Genomic DNA, 13,783 nt, shown 5'->3' on the forward strand with positions numbered 1-13,783 from the left:
CCTGGCTCATTCTGGCTCAAAAGCTCCCCTACTGAGCACCTTGTGACCCCCACTCCTGCCCGCCAGAGAACAACCTCCCTTTGACTGTAATTTTCCTTTACCTACCCAAATCTTACAAAACGGCCCCACCCCATCTTCCTTCACTGACTCTCTTTTCAGACTCAGCCCGCCTGCACCCAGGTGAAATAAACAGCCTTGCTGCTCACACAAAGCCTGCTTGTTGGTCTCTTTACACAGATACGCATGAAATTTGGTGCCGTGACTCGGATCGGGGGACCTCCCTTGGGAGATCAATCCCCTGTCCTCCTGCTCTTTGCTCCGTGAAAAAGATCCACCTATGACCTCGGGTCCTCAGACCCACCAGCCCAAGGAACATCTCACCAATTTTAAATCAGGTAAGCCGCCTCTTCTTAATCTCTTCTCCAACCTCTCTCACTATCCCTCAACCACTTTCTCCTTTCAATCTTGGTACCACCCTTCAATCTCTCCCTTCTCTTGAGTTCAGTTCCTTTCCTTTTCTGGTAGAGACAGGAGACGCGTTTTATCCGTGGACCCAAAACTCCGGCGCTGGTCACGGACTAGGGAAGACAGTCTTCCCTTGGTGTTTAATCACGTGGGGATGCCTGCCTGATTACTCACCCACGTTTCAGAGGTGTCTGACCACACGGGGACGCCTGCCTTGGTCCTTCACCCTTAGCAGCAAGTACTGCTTTTCTGGGGGGCAAGAACCTCCCAACTCCTTCTCTCTGTGTCTCTACCCCTTCTCTGCTTTTTCAGGGGGGCAAGAACCCCCCAACCCCTTCTCCTTCACCCTTAGTGGCAAGTACCACTTTTCTAGGGGGCAAGAACCCCCTGATCCCTTATTTCCATGCCCCAACCTCTTATCTCTGTGCCCCGATCCCTTAATTCCATGCCCTGACCTCTTATCTTTGCACCCCAATCCCTTATTTCTGTGCCCTGACCTCTTATCTCTGTGCCCCAAACCCTTATTTCCATGCCCTGACTTCTTATCTCTGCACCCCATCCCTTATTTCCACGCCCCAACCTCTTATCTCTGCACCCTGATCCCTTATTTCTGTGCCCTGACCTCTTATCTCTGCATCCCAACCCCTTATATCTCCATGCCCCAACCCCTTTCCTGCTTTTCTGGAAGGTAAGAACCCCCAAACCCCTTCCCTCCATGTCTCTACTCTGTTCTCTGGGCTTGCTTCCTTCACTATGGGCAACCTTCCACCCTCCATTCCTCCTTCTTCTCCCTTAGCCTGTGTTCTCAATAACTTAAAACCTCTTCAACTCACACCTGACCTAAAACCTAAACAACTTATTTTCTTCTACAATGCCGCTTGACCCCAATACAAACTCGACAGTGGTTCCAAATAGCCAGAAAACGGCACTTTCGATTTTTCCATCCTACAAGATCTAGATAATTCTTGGTGTAAAATAGGCAAATGGTCTGAGGTGCCTGACGTCCAGGCATTCTTCTACACGTTGTTCCCTCCCTAGTCTCTGTTCCCAATGTGATTCCTCCCCAATCCTCCTTCTTTCCCTCCTGGCTGTCCCCTCAGTCCCAACCCCAAGCGTCGCTGAGTCTTTCCAGTCTTCCTTTTCTGCAGACCCATCTGACCTTTCCCCTCCTCCCCAGGCTGCTTGTCGCCAGGCCGAGCTAAGTCCCAATTCTTCCTCAGCCTCAGCTCCTCCACCCTGTAATCCTTCTATCACCTCCCCTCCTCACACCCAGTCCGGCTTACAGTTTCGTTCCGCGACTAGCCCTCCCCTACCTGCCCAGCAATTTCCTCTTAGAAAAGTGGCTGGAGCTAAAGGCATAGTCAAGGTTAATGCTCCTTTTTCTTTATCCGACCTCTCCCAAATCAGTTAGCCTTTAGGCTCTTTTTCATCAAATATGAAAAACCCAGCCCAGTTCATGGCTCGTTTGGCAGCAACCCTGAGACGCTTTACAGCCCTAGACCCTAAAAGGTCAAAAGGCCATCTTATTCTCAATATACATTTGATTACCCAGTCAGCTCCTGACTTTAAATAAAGCTCCAAAAATTAAATTCCGGCCCTGAAACCCCACAACAGGACTTAATTAACCTCGCCTTCAAGGTGTACAATAATAGAAAAAAGTTGCAATTCCTTGCCTCCACTGTGAGACATATCCCAGCCACATCACCAGCACACAAGAACTTCCAAACACCTGAACCGCAGCAGCCAGGAGTTCCTCCAGAACCTCCTCCCCGAGAAGCTTGCTACACGTGCCGGACATCTGGCCACCGGGACAAGGAATGCCCGCAGCCCAGGATTCCTCCTAAGCCGTGTCCCATCTGTGTAGGACCCCACTGAAAATCAGACTGTTCAACTCACCTGGCAGCCACTCCCAGAGCCCCTGGAACTCTGGCCCAAGGCTCTCTGACTGACTCCTTCCCAGATCTTCTCGGCTTAGCGGCTGAAGACTGACACTGCCCGATCGCCTCGGAAGCCCCCTAAACCATCACGGACGCCGAGCTTCAGGTAACTCTCACAGTGGAAGGTAAGTCCGTCCCCTTCTTAATCAATATGGAAGCTACCCACTCCACATTACCTTCTTTTCAAGGGCCTGTTTCCCTTGCCTCCATAACTGTTGCAGGTACTGACGGCCAGGCTTCTAAACCTCTTAAAACTCCCCAACTCTGGTGCCAACTTAGACAATACTCTTTTAAGCACTCCTTTTTAGTTATCCCCACCTGCCCAGTTCCCTTATTAGGCCGAGACACTTTAACTAAATTATCTGCTTCCCTGACTATTCCTGGGCTACAGCCACACCTCATCGCTGCCTTTTCCCCCAGTTCAAAGCCTCCTTCACATCCTCCCCTTGTATCTCCCCATCTTAACCCACAAGTATAAGACACCCCTACTCCCTCCTTAGTGACCGATCCTGCACCCCTTACCATCCCATTAAAACCTAATCACCCTTACCCTGCTCAATGTCAATATCCCATCCCACAGCACGCTTCAAAAGGATTAAAGCCTGCTGTTACTCGCCTGCTACAGCATGGCCTTTTAAAGCCTATAAACTCCCCTTACAATTCCCCCATTTTACCTGTCCTAAAACCAGACAAGGCTTACAGGTTAGTTCAGGATCTGCGCCTTATCAACCAAATTGTTTTGCCTATCTACCCCGCGGTGCCAAACCCATATACTCTCCTATCCTCAATACCTCCCTCCACAACCCATTATTCTGTTCTAGATCTCAAACATGCTTTCTTTGCTATTCCTTTGCACCCTTCATCCCAGCCTCTCTTCGCTTTCACTTGTACTGACCCTGACACCCATCAGGCTCAGCAAATTACTTAGGCTGTACTGCTGCAAGGCTTCACAGACAGCCCCCATTACTTCAGTCAAGCCCAAATTTCTTCCTCATCTGTTACCTATCTCAGCATAATTCTCATAAAAACACACGTGCTCTCCCTGATGATCGTCTCCGGCTAATCTCCCAAACCCCAATCCCTTCTACAAAACAACAACTCCTTTCCTTCCTAGGCATGGTTAGTAAGGTCAGAATTCTTACACAAGAGCTGGGACCACGTCCTATAGCCTTTCTGTCCAAACAACTGGACCTTACTGTTTTAACCCAACCCTCACGTCTGCATGCAGCGGCTGCCGCTGCCTTAATACTTTTAAAGGCCCTAAAAATCACAAAGTATGCTCAACTGACTCTCTACAGTTCTCATAACTTCCAAAATCTATTTTCTTCCTCATACCTGATGCATATACTTTCTGCTCCCTGGCTCCTTCAGCTATATTCACTCTTTGTTGAGTCTCCCACAATTACCATTGTTCCTGGCACGGACTTCAACCCGGCCTCCCACATTATTCTGGATACCACACCTGACCCTCATGACTGTATCTCTCTGATCCACCTGACATTCACCCCATTTCCCCGTATTTCCTTCTTTCCTGTTCCTCACCCTAATCACATTTGGTTTATTGATGGCAGTTCCACCAGGCCTAATTGCCACTCCCCAGCAAAGGCAGGCTATGCTATAGTATCTTCCACATCTATCATTGAGGCTACCGCTCTGCCCCCCTCCACTACCTCTCAGCAAGCCGAACTAGTTGCCTTAACCCAAGCCCTCACTCTTGCAAAAGGACTATGCGTCAATATTTATATTGACTCTAAATATGCCTTTCATATCGTGCACCACCATGCAAGAAGTTTCCTCACTAAACAAGGGTCCTCTATCATTAATCCCTCTTTAATAAAAACGCTTCTCAACGCCGCTTAACTTCCAAAGGAAGCTAGAGTCATTCACTGCAAGGGGCATCAAAAGGCATCAGATCCCATTGCTCTAGGCGACACTTACACTGATTAGGTGGCTAGACAAGCAGCTAGCATTCCAACTTCTGTCCCTCACAGCCAGTTTTTCTCCTTCACGTCAGTCACTCCCACCTACTCCCCCACTGAGACTTCCACCTATCAATCTCTTCCCACAGAAGGCAAATGGTTCTTAGATCAAGGAAAATATCTTCTTCCAGCCTCACAGGCCCATTCTATTCTGTCGTCATTTCATAACCTCTTCCATGTAGGTTACAAGCCGCTAGCCCGTCTCTTAGAACCTCTCATTTCCTTTCCATCCTGGAAATCTATCCTCAAAGAAATCACTTCTCAGTGTTCCATTTGCTATTCTACTACCCCTCAGGGATTGTTCAGGCCTCCTCCCTTTCCTACATATCAAGCTCGGAGATTTGCCCCTGCCCAGGACTGGCAAATTGACTTTAGTCACGTGCCCCGAGTCAGAAAACTAAAATACCTCTTAGTCTAGGTAGACGCTTTCACTGGATGGGTAGAGGCCTTTCCTACAGGGTCTGAGAAGGCCACCGCAGTCATTTTTTCCCTTCTGTTAGACATAATTCCTCGGTTTGGCCTTCCCACCTCTATACATTCTGATAGCAGACCGGCCTTTATTAGTCAAATCAGCCAAGCATTTTTTCAGGCTCTTGGTATTCAGTGAAACCTTTATTTCCCTTACGGTCCTCAGTCTTCAGGAAAGGTAGAATGGACTAACGGTCTTTTAAAAACACACCTCACCAAGCTCAGCCACCAACTTAAAAAGGACTAGACAATACTTTTACCACTTTCCCTTCTCAGAATTCAGGCCTGTCCTCAGAATGCTACAAGGTACAGCTCATTTAAGCTCCTGTATAGATGCTCCTTTTTATTAGGCCCCAGTATCATTCCAAGACCAACTTGGACTGTGCCCCAAAAAACTTGTCATCCCTACTATCTTCTGTCTAATCATACTCCTATTCACTGTTCTCAACTACTCACACATGTCCTGCTCTTGTTTACACTGCTGGTTTACACTGTTTCTCCAAGCCATCACAGCTGATATCTCCTGGTGCTATCCCCAAACTACCACTCTTAACTCTTGAAGTAAATAAATAATCTTTGCTGGCAGGACTATGCTGAACCTCCTTAGGCACTCTCTAATTAAATGTCCTAGGTCCTCCCAATTCTTAGTCCTTTAATACCTGTTTTTCTCCTTCTCTTATTCCATTTAGTTTTTCAATTCATACAAAACCGTATCTAGGCCATCACCAATAATTCTAAATGACAAACGTTTCTCCTAACAGTCCCACAATATCACCCCTTACCACAAAATCTTCCTTCAGCTTAATCTCTCCCATTCTAGGTTCCCACGCCGCCCCTAATTCCGCTTGAAGCAGCCCTAAGAAACATCGCCCATTATCTCTCCGTACCATCCCCCAAAATTTTCGCCGTCCCAACACTTCACCACTATTTTGTTTTATTTTTCTTATTAATATAAGAAGACAGGAATGTCAGGCCTCTGAGCCCAAGCTAAGCCATCATATCTCCTGTGACTTGCACGTACACATCCAGATGGCCGGTTCCGGCCTTAACTGATGACATTCCACCACAAAAGAAATGAAAATGGCCTATTCTTGCCTTAACTGATGACATTATCTTGTGAAATTCCTTCTCCTGGCTCATCCTGGCTCAAAAGCTCCCCTACTGAGCACCTTGTGACCCCCACTCCTGCCCGCCAGAGAACAACCCCCCTTTGACTGTAATTTTCCTTTACCTACCCAAATCTTATAAAACGGCTCCACCCCATCTTCCTTCACTGACTCTCTTTTCAGACTCAGCCCGCCTGCACCCAGGTGAAATAAATAGCCTTGTTGCTCACACAAAGCCTGTTTGGTGGTCTCTTTACACAGACGTGCATGAAACAAAGTTCATATATGATTCCTTTTTACATGAAATATCTATAAATCCATAGAAACAGAATGCATACTGGTGGTTGCCAGGGGCTAGGGAGAGAGGGCAATGGAGACAAACTGTTTAATGGATAAGTGGTTTTACTTTAGAGTGATGGAAATGCTTTGGAACTAGATAGAGGTAGTGGTTGCACAACATAACGAATGTACAAAATTTCTCTGAATTGCTCACTTTAAAATGGTTATTTTGTCTGGGTGCGGTGGCTCATGCCTGTAATCCTAACATTTTGGTGGGCCAAGGCGGGCTGATAGCTTGAGCTCAGGAGTTTGAGACCAGCCCGGGCAATAAGGCGAAACCCCTGTCTCTATAAAAAATACAAAAATTAGCTGGGCGTAGTGGTACGTGCCTATAGTCCCAGCTACTTGGGGGCTGAGGCAGGAGGATCACTTGAACCCAGGAGGTTGAAGCTGCAGTGAGCCCTGATCACACCACTGCACTCCAGCCTGGGTGACAAAGTGAGACTCTATCTCCCCCCACAAAAAAAGGGTTAATTTTATGCTATGTGTATTTCACCTCAATAAATTGTTTTTAAAAATCAGATGACGGGACTGATTACAGGTAAAAAGGTAAGGTCTTGTTTCAGATATGCTGAAATTGAGATTTTGGGAAGATATCCAGGTAGAGATTTCTAGAAGATAGCTGGAAATATAAGTCTGGAATAAGGGGAGAGGCTAGGGCTAGAGACAAATATTTGAGGGAAAATAGCCGAAACTTATAGAAGTAGATGAGACCTCTGAAAGGTAGAATATATAGAAAGACTTTTATCTTGGGGCAGAAATGGGAGTTAAAGGAAAGGAGTTAATAAAGAAAACAATGAACTATCAAAGGAGTAGCACAAAAATAAGTTACTGCAGTATCAAAGTCCAGAGAAAATTCTGAAATGAACAAGTGGTCAATATATCAACGAATCAGAGAAACACAGAAGTACGAGAACTGAGAAAAGAGTAAGCCTAGGTAAATTAGGTCACATTGTGCATCATGAAAACAACAACAACAAATAAGTCATTTCTGTACCCTATAATATAAAACAAAGAAGCGCAAAATATGTTTGTAAAAGAAATCTCTCCCTACATGCTTTCATCTGTTTTGATTAAATAATGTTTCGACAAGGAAAACCATCAATAAGGCCGGGCGCGGTGGCTCACACCTGTAATCCCAGCACTTTGGGAGGCTGAGGCAGGTGGATTGCTTGAGGTCAGGAGTTCAAGACCAGCCTGACCAACATGGTGAAACCCCATCTCTACTGAAAATACAAAAATTATCCAGGCATGGTGGCAGGCCCCTGTGATCCCTGTTACTTCGGAGACTGAGGCAGGAGAATCGCTTGAACCCAGGAGGCAGACGTTGCAGTGAGCCGAGATCGCGCTGCTGCACTCCAGCCTGGGTGACAGAGCGAGACTCTCTCTTGAAAGGAAAAAAAAAAAAAAAAAGGAAACCATCAATAAAAATAATTTAAAAACAAAAGTCGAAATCAATAAAATTTCAAGGTTAAAGACTCTTTATCAAAAGTGCCTATATGCAACTCTTTTGATTTAAATAAGACAGATTTGTTTGAGCAAATGACAGAGCCGGAAAGGGTAGAAGCTGGGTACAGAAACATTAATGGTTGAAGTATATGATAATGTTTCTTCAACTCAAATCTAATGTTTCCAATTAAAGAATAAAAAGATGTTGCTCTGAGGGTTAACTGTATAAGGATATATATATATATATAATTTTTTTTGAGACGGAATTTCGCTCTTGTCGCCCTAGCTGGAGTGCAATGGCACGATCTCGGCTCACTGCAACTTCTACCCACTGGGTTCAAGCGATTCTCCTGCCTCAGCCTCCCGAGTAGCTGGGATTACAGGCACGTGCCACCACGCCCAGCTAATTTTTGTATTTTTAGTAGAGATGGGGTTTCACCACATTGGCCAGGCTGGTCTCGAACTCCTCACCTCAGGTGATCCACCTGCCTCAGCCTCCCAAAGTATTGGGATTACAGACATGAGCCACCATGACTGGCTGAGGAGTTACATATATTTTAAAAAGAAAGTTAAAGTCACTAGATGGCTATACCTACTTGCTGTTATTCTCAATTAAAGTTACTTATAAATAAAGCACTTTATACACATATATTATTACGTTGACTCTCAGTCTTTTAAAGTTTAACTCTTTTTAAAGTTAAAAAACAGCAAAAAAATCCTACAAAAAATTCAGTAGAACCTTAATGTTTAAATTTAGTATTTGTTGGTTCATTGAAAAAATATGAGAATTGAATTCAGCTACAATTTTAAATGAAATGCCATTTTCTTAATCACATCAATTAATCACATGAACTTCTAAATACAATTGGAAAAAGTACCTATATTTGCAAAAGAGATTATTTATATGGTTTTCAGATGTTTCATACTCATATATATTTGTAAACACTATGTATAACTTTGCTGCCTTTCAGGGTCTTTGGCATACACATCAATCAGTATTTCAATGTATTTTCATACTTACAATCTTATGATGTAAGTATGTTAGAAATATTATCTCCATTTTACAGAGGCTTAGAGAGTTAAACTACCTGCTCAAGGTCACAATCTAGTGAGTACCAAATGTCTTTGAATTATGACTCGAATATAGATCTTATAAATTCTGATACCAGATACCATTTCTTTTTCATTATGCTATATTCACTCTGCAGAGCACCAGAAAATAACAAGGTCCTTGTTATGCAGTGAAAAAACAAGTTATCATTAAACACTAGCTTTCTCACTTCCTCTGTTCCTGAAGCCCAAGTTTAGGAGTTTAATGGAACCAAGGGTGTTAGGGTCTGGGGAGGTGTGAGAGGAGCAGCAGTGGTCCCCTATATTCCTAAGGTTTCCTTTCCTATCCAGTCTCCCCTGCTTTAGGGACAAAACATCTCCCTCTAATCAAAAGAAAACCTAGAGCTCCTTGTTTTCCCATGTGTAAAATAAGAATAATTTCCAAGGCCCTTCCAGTTTTCATATTTTATAATTGATTGTCAAGAATATTCAGATACATTCTAAGTTCATAGCATACTCATTCATTGAACAAACTTTCCTACTGTGTATCTAAACTTTCCAACTGTCTGTCCTTTTTTTTTGAGAAGGAGTCTCCCTCTGCTGACCAGGCTGGAGTACAGTGGCGCGATCACGGCTCACTGCAACCACTGCTTCCTGAGTTCAAGTGATTCTCCTGCCTCAGCCTCCCGCACAGCTGGGATTACAGGCGCGTGTCACTACACCTGGCTAATTTTTGTATTTTTATTAGAGATGGGGTTTCACCATGTTGGCCAGGCTGGTCTTGAACTTCTGACTTCAGGTGATCTGCCCACCTCAGCCTCCCAAAGCACTGGGATTACATGCGTGAGCTACTGTGCCCAGACCCGACTGTCCTTTCTGTTCCCATCTCCCCAGCGACTTTGATCCATCAATAATCCATTCTTTCTCCTAAATTTTTGATGTCTCCTTTTCCTTAACATTTAAACGTGTTCAAATATCTCTCATCTATTAGATTACAAGAGACTTAAAAGACTTATCAACCAAATACAATGTATAGACCTTGTTTAGGTCCTGATTTCAATAAATCAACTGTAAAAAAATGTTTGAGATATAATCAGGAAAATTTGAACACTGATTAGGTATTTAATAATATTACAGAATTATCACTAATTTCTTTTTGGTACAGTGATATTGTGGGGATATATGAATTATATATATACTGAATATATACTGAAATATTTATGGATGAAATAATAGAATATATAATAAAACAGTTTGAAGTCTACAGAAACAAGTTTATGAATTAATATTTATTGAAAGTGGGTGACGGTTATACTGGGAGAGATTATTATTTATTAAAAATTTTCCCACCACAATTTCTTCTGTCCATACTTTTCCTGATCAATAACGCCATTAATCAATCACTCATACTGTCTCCATATCCTCATTTCCTGTTTACTCAACAGTGATATATATCTAGCTTGTGTGTCCACTAAATACCATTGCTCTTGCTAAGGTCACTTTCTAAACTGAAAAATCCAGTGGAAGCCTTTTAATTCTTATCATATTTATATCCATCCATTTATTGAGTCATTTAGTGGAAAAGGAACTATTCAAATCTTAGCATCATAGTAAAAAAGATGAAACAAATGGATCCTCTTCTGCTTGAAACCTGTCCCTCTGGCTCCATAACACCACTCTGATCTAGTTCTTCTCCTATCTTGTACTGTCTCCTTTGTAAGTTTATTTTCTGTAAATAAACCTTAAATATTGGTGTTTTCTATTTCTAGTCCTCTTCCCATCTATAAACCATACCTGAGCCCTTCAACTACTTCTATAGTTTCTATATGTATACTAATAACTCCAGCCAAGACCTCACTTTGGAGATACAAACTATCACAATTCATACTAGTCATTACCACCGAAGCCTAAAATTCCATTTTTCACAACTGAACTCGATAACTTCCTCTCAAAATTGTACCTGGACTAGTATATCCTACCTCTATGAGTCATGTCATCAAGAGCTAGGAATACCAGTCAAAAGAGTCCCCAGTAAAACAGGATAGGTATCTAGAGGTTATGGAGCCAATAGCATTGAAAATGCAGCAAAGACAAATGGTATAAGCAGAATAGAGTAGTGATTCTCAAAGTATGTTGCCTACATCATCACCATTACCTGGGAGCTTGTTAGATAAGCAAATTCTCTGGCCCCACACCAGCCTTGCTGAATTAAAAACACTGGTGGTGGGGCCCAGACGTCTATGTTTTAACAAGTTCTCCAAGTGATTCTGCTGCATGTTCATCTGAGAACCCCTGGATAAGAGCATAGACACAGGGCTTTCATATAGCTCCTGAGGCTAAGGATGGGGGAAATTTGACCTGAGTGCTTAACAGTCTAGGTCAGGAACCATTCTTGGTTCTGTCCTCCCTTACCTTCCCTACAAATAATGTCTACCAAGTTCTGAACATTTTATCATTTTTAAAATAATACTTTAAAAATTGAGAATATAACATATACAGTAAAGTGCATAAATCTTAAGCATACAGACTGGTACCTTTTAATGTAACCAACACACACACCGATCCAGAACATTTTCAGCACCCCTGAAAGCTTATTCATATTCTTCTCAGTCTATTACCCATCTTTTAGGTAACCACAAATCTGATTTGACTCACCATAGATTAGTTTTTCTTGTTCCTGAGGTTGATATGAACAGCAAATAAATTTTTTATAAGTGTCTGACTTGTTCCACTCAACATAATGTCTATGAAATTCACTTATGTGGTTGAACGTGTCAGCAGTTCATTCATGCAGTGTTCCATTGTAGGAATACATCACAATTTAGCTACTCATTCACCTGTTGGTACCTATTTGGGTTGTCTGCACTATTAAGAATATTTCCTTTTATAAAGAAGTTACACAAATGACCAAAAAACATGAAAAAATGCTCAACATCACTAATGATCAGGGAAATGCAAATCAAAACCACAATGCAATACCACCTTACTCCTGTAAGAATGGCCATAATCAAAGAATAAAAAAACAGTAGATGTTGGCATGGATGGGGCGTTCAGGGAACACTTCTACACTGCTGGTGGGAATGTAAACTAGTTCAGCCGCTATGGAAAACTGTGGAGATTCCTTAAGGAACTAAAAGTAGAACTACAATTTGATCCGGCAATCCCATTACTCGGTATCTACCCAGAGGAAAAGAAGTCATTATACGAAAAAGATACTTGCTCACACATGTTTATAGCAGCACAATTCACAATAGCAAAATTGTGGAACCAACCCAAATGCCCATCAATCAACGAGTGGATAAAGAAACTCTGGTGTATAGATATACACAATGGAATACTACTCAGCCTTAAAAAGGAATGAATTAACAGCATTTGCAATGACCTGGATGAGATTAGAGACTATTATTCTAAGTAAAGTAACTCAGGAATGGAAAACCAAACATCATATGTTCTCACTGATATGTGGGAGCTAAGCTATGAGGATGCAAAGGCCTAAGAATGATACAGTGGACTTTGGGGACTTGGGGGGAAGAGTGGAATGGGGGCAAGGGATAAAAGACGACAAATATGGTGCGGCATATACTGCTCGGGTGATGGGTGTACCAGGTTCTCACAAATCTCCACTAGAGAACTTACTCATGTAACCAAATACCACTTTTACCCCCAATAACTTACGGAAAAATAGAAGTTAAAAAAAGGAATGTTTGCTTTTCTAAATAAAACTATCATGTAATTCTCATACATGTCTTCTAGTAGAAAGAGGCACTTATTTTTCTTAGGTATTACCGGGGCTGGGAGCATGAATTGAGATGAGGGATGTGTGTATATGTGTGTGTGTGTGTGTGTGTGTGTGTGTGTGTGTGTAGCTTTGGCAGATATAGTCAGATAGTTTGCGAGAGTGAATGTACCAATATACATTCTCAACAAAAATGTTGGGGAGCTCCAGTTGCTCCATATCTTCACCATCAATCAATATTGATTGCCAGACTTTTTTACTTTATACATTCCACTGGTCATGTAGTAGTATCTCATTGGAGTTTTAATTTGCTTCTAATTAGTAATGATGTTGTGTACCATCTCATGTGTCTTTTAGGCATCTGGATATAATCTTTTATGAAATAGGGCTACATGTTTCAACATGAAGAAGTTTCAAATACATAATATTAAGTTGAAAAAGCAAGTTGGTAAATGTCACACAGTATAATACCATTAATTTAAAGATGCAAAATAATATGGTTTACCCATAATAGTGTATGTGCACATGTACACACACACACACACACATACACACACACACACACATACATAAAGTAAAGGTAGAAACATATGCATGGGAATTGAAACCAACAAAATCAAGACAGACTGAGGAGACAGGGAAAGAAGGGTTTTGGAAGATAAATGGAAGACCTCAAGTGAATCTATAGTTTTGTTTAAAAATTCTGAAGCGAAAATAAGAAATACTGAGTTTGATCTCTTCGAGGTATTAGGTACCTAATGTTTTCTCAGTTCTCCATTGTTTTTTGTTTGTTTTTGTTTTTTTGAGATAGAGTCTCACTCTGTTGCCCAGGCTGGAGTGCAGTGGTGCAATATCCGCTCACTGCAACTTCCGCCTCCCAGGTTCAAGCGATTCTCCTGCCTCAGCCTCCTGAGTAGCTGGGATTACAGGCACGCACCATCACGCCCAGCTAAGTTTTGTATTTTTAGTAGAGATGGGGTTTCACCATGTTGGCCAGGCTGGTCTCAAATTCCTGACCTCAGGTGATCTTCCTGCCTCATCCTCCCAAATTGCTGAGATTACAGGCGTGAGCCATGGCACCAGGCCCTGTTCTTTCTTATCTCTATGCTTAAGATAATTAAAAAAAAAAAAAATTCCAGGCATATGCAAAGGCAAAGAGAATGTGAGTACAGTAATTTTTAAAGAGAAGAGATGTAAAAGGAGTAGAGTTCAGTTTCCTCATCCAAGGACAAATTGGACAAGAAGATCCCAAAG

General features: G+C 42.4%; 1 protein-coding gene across 22 annotated transcripts in view; it reads right to left on the reverse strand.

Moving 5' to 3' along the window:
* The window catches only part of INVS (inversin), a 201,488-nt gene that overhangs the window by 154,546 nt on the left and 33,159 nt on the right, over nt 1-13,783 (reverse strand). The gene's annotated exons all lie outside the window — the stretch shown is intronic.

This window comes from Pan troglodytes, chromosome 11 (genome assembly GCF_028858775.2).
Source record: "Pan troglodytes isolate AG18354 chromosome 11, NHGRI_mPanTro3-v2.0_pri, whole genome shotgun sequence".
NCBI lineage: Eukaryota > Metazoa > Chordata > Mammalia > Primates > Hominidae > Pan > Pan troglodytes.